Source organism: Halyomorpha halys, unplaced genomic scaffold (genome assembly GCF_000696795.3).
Source record: "Halyomorpha halys isolate HHAL.00 unplaced genomic scaffold, Hhal_1.1 Scaffold158.1, whole genome shotgun sequence".
Taxonomy (NCBI): Eukaryota; Metazoa; Arthropoda; class Insecta; order Hemiptera; family Pentatomidae; genus Halyomorpha; species Halyomorpha halys.
In genome coordinates, this window is record NW_027107138.1 from 404158 (window position 1) to 408270 (window position 4113).

A 4113-nucleotide genomic window follows, 5' to 3' on the forward strand; every position below is an offset into this window, starting at 1 on the left:
TATACTAGTATATGAGAGGGAAACAGGTTATTTTATTGGTTGAAAAAAGGCCAAAGTGGACCACTACTTGGTCTACTAGTAATGCCAAAGGATTTAGGAGTCCTAGTCCTGATTATACAAAACTCCGGTGGAAAAGTGGAAAATCTGTTATTTACCCCAATTTTAGATTACCTTAATGAAAATTAAGTATAACTACTAGTCAAAATTGATCAGTATGCCGAGTGTTGTTAGGGGAAATACAAATTGGCGGCTATTTAAAAATGTTTAAAAAAAAATTAGTTTTTCATTCGGAACTTCATGTCTTTGAAACTACCTTCAACACTGGGAAACGTAATAGAATCATTTAAAGTAAAGTAAATGTTCTAAAATATGAGACCTAGTAGAGCCTTTAAAGTAAAGTAAATGTTCTAAAATATGAGACCTAGTATTAACAATTCCCGAGATACAGTTTTTTTAAAAACAACATTTCATAAATAATGTTCTGAATAATTAGTAGTTGGTGAATTTATTGTGGGAAATCTTTATCTAAGGAACCATGGGACGTAAAGATATCTATTTGCACTCAAATTAAAGCTAGTTAAATGTGTTATAAAGTAGTTTGTGACGATTATCTTCGTAGGAGTAGTAGATTTTATGATATTTTCCAAGATAAATTCACAAAATATTGATATCTAGTTGTTCGGAATTATTTTTTTATTTATGAAAAACTATATCTGAGGAAGCATTGGACGTACAGATGTCCTTTAGTAATCAAATTAAAGATAGTTTTATGTACTATAAAGTAGTTTCTAACGTTTATATTCGTAGACTCTAACTGTAATTGGCAGACTCATCAATTTTAACTAATAATTATAAATAGCTTTGAATAAAGTAATAAAAGATTGGACAAAACCAACTGACATTTTTCTCCTCTTTGGCTCTTGTACTATGTAAAGATGTGACTACTTCCCCCTTGCAAATAACTTGTTTCCGACCCCTATAACTTGTTTGCGACCCCTACAACGTGTTATCTCGTGGTTTTGTTTACTTGGTATATTTGTGCAACTAAGGAGGTGAAATTCGTATATATTGTGAAATATGGGGTTATTAGTTTTATATAAATATAGTGTTAACAAGTATTTGTAAAACAACGAGATAAACCATAGAAGGCTTAGGCCGAGGCAAAAACGCAAACCACGAGTTATCTCATAGTGTATAGTCAACTTCACAGAGAATAGGAAACATTTACTTATTTCATTTTTTTTTTTTTTTTTGGACATCTCAAGACATGAAATAGTAGTTGGTTACGTCTTCCTAACTAATGATAGCAAAATTCAATAACTAGAAATTTCAAATCTCTACAATAAACTGGTGATTTTCCCACAGTACGGCTACACAGACTCCTCATAGTATTTTGAAATATTTTTAATGTGAAGTCACGGAATAAATATACTTTTACCTGTTGCACCTTCAACAACTTCTCAACAACATGAAAAATCGCTATTTCATTTTCAACAAATCGAAATAACTAAGAATTTTCAGAAATGTTAGTAGATTGGTATGTTTGCATTGCGGAATTTGATCCGTATTGCAGTATAGTTGCGACTTATTTTTCAGTGGCTGCTGTCACATCTACAACTCTCCTGTTAATTGTATTATCTAAAACTGAATATCTTTATTTTATTTATTTTTAACATAATTCACTTCTTTTTTTAGCTTTCATAGTCAAGTCGGCACAATAATCACTAAACAAGAGCTGATATGAGACTACGAGCTGTGACTCTTGTGTGTAAAAACCAAAGTAAATTTTCTAATATGGTTTCGGGAATCGCTGATGAAAATAAAATAAAAACTTTCAACTACTAGTCGTAGAGATTTTTTTTCGGGTTATAACATTTTAGGTAAGCCGTATTATGCCCACGTCTCAAAATTACTTTCATGAAAATTTTATTTATTTATAAATTATTTTTATATCGGAGATTACAGATGACAAATATAAGTTTTAGAACAGAAAACTACACAACACACGAACCCTTAGTATGGTACTAGTCTAAACTCACGTTGGAACAAAGTTTATTTTATTCATTAATTCTTAAAAGCATCAACTGCTAAGAATGTTGTTTATCAGGGTCTTCAAGTAATTATGATTAAATGATCTTTTCTATTAATCGAGGTATTAAGATTTAAATCAAATTGAACTATTCTGTTTGTTTTGAATTAGTAAATTAATCAGTTTTCAGTGCTGAGTTGAACTGTGGGGCTCCACTAAAAACCATCTAATTCCCCTCGTATCCAATCCTTACATTCCAAAATCCTTCATATAATCCTTAATTATATTTACTTTTTCACAAATAAAATCGTCCATAAGGACCTTAGTGTTCCATATGTTGCCGATTTGGGCAGAACCAGATATTAATCCTTCCGTGATAAACTCCCTAACCACCATGACATGCTTTTTTCTAACCTAGCTTCCTCTTCAATACCTGATAATCCTCCTAGGCGTCGGAAAAGAAGATAACTTCTAGACATTCTGCTTTAGAAATGTTATTACAATTCTACCAATGGGTGGATTCTTCACAACTCTGTATCATGTGATTGTAATAATATAACTCACATCACATTTACTTGTATATTTATTTGATACAGTAATAAAAAAAAAATAAATAAAAATAAGAAAGTTTTGCGTTTAAAGCTTAAGTATGTTACCGCCAGGATGGTGAGATCAAATTATTAAAACATAGGTGAATAGTTGAACCTTATATTCGGAGTTTTATTGCTGTTATACTTTGGACAACATAAAAGTTTTCTTTATTTCTTTTTTATCGATACTGAAATATTTTCTATTTATTTTTTAAAGGAATTTTCCAGCAATGGGGTTCTCCTTGACTTAAATTTATTTTAATTTTTTTTTTTCCATTCCCTTGTTCTTCCCATACATCTTTCTCTGCCAAACATTCTTCCACCACATCTTTCCATTTTATTCTTGGTCTTTTTTTTTTTCTACTTTCTCTCACTTCGCACTCTTATATCTATAATAGTTATCTGTGGTTGTTTTTTTACCGACATTCTATTGACATGTCTAAACCAACATCTTTTTTCTTCTGTGATTGAAATTATGTTATTTTCTACCTCCAACAGCTTTCTTATTTTTCAAATTTTATTCTTTCACGTTAGGATTTTCTCGTCGCTCTTTTCTAAAAATACATTTCCATGACTAAGAACCTTCTGTCATTCGCGATAGACTGACATACAGAGTTATATTCCAGCCTCTGGGTACTAGGTTGTATATTTGAGCTCCAGAAAACAGATATTTTCATTACCGTAGCCTTTTTCCTTATCCTAGTTTCTGTTGAATATGGCTGGTGGAGGTCCCATCTCTATCAGGTATTTTTACATTAAAATAATTATCAAAATAGACTCATAATTTTTCATACAATTTAATAGTGGGCGGGAATCAAATTCAGTACATAGAGAATTTTCAGATGTTTTTTTCTGAAATCTGAAACAGATAAAAACAAAACATGGATTAATAAAATATCGAAAAACTATGAAATTAAAAAAAAATAGTGGCTATCTCATATTTTTGGATATAAATGTAGGGAACAGGGGGATTTTACAGGATATTATCAACGCCCACGTAGAATGCTTTAATGGTCCTGTGCGTTACTGAGATTGTGTCAGAGAACATAGAACGGTGCGGGTTCGATTCGCAACTGTGTAGTTAATATTTATTTCGTGGGGATTTTTATGAAATGAGTCCTGAAACTGCGTTTCTGGTTATGGCTGGTCCGCAATCCTTGGGAAGCCGTCCGGGTGTTGCCAAAAAGAAAAGTTCAATTCTTCTCGCTTGAAGAACGCGATATGTTCAAAAACACGTTTTCGTTATTTTTATATTTATTTAATGTATATTTTTATAAATCAGGAAACGTTGTTCTTGATTTTAAGACTGTTACATGCAATAAATTCTTTAATTTTCTTATTTTTAATATCTTAAAATGCAGTATATTTATTCACAGCAACTGGAAATTACTAAATAAATAACTATTCGTTAGAAAATGTGAGTGTGCATACTAGTAAAATAATTGTTTCTTAAACTTATAATATATATATACATACATATATATATATATATGT

General features: G+C 30.8%; 1 long non-coding RNA gene across 1 annotated transcript in view; it reads right to left on the reverse strand.

Moving 5' to 3' along the window:
- Nucleotides 1-433: 433 nt before the first annotated feature.
- The window catches only part of LOC106678757 (uncharacterized), a 107092-nt gene continuing 103412 nt past the window's right edge, over nucleotides 434-4113 (reverse strand). Inside the window, exon 3 of the long non-coding RNA XR_001342820.3 lies at nucleotides 434-3478. This is a non-coding gene — a long non-coding RNA (uncharacterized lncRNA). The remainder of the gene's footprint in view (nucleotides 3479-4113) is intronic.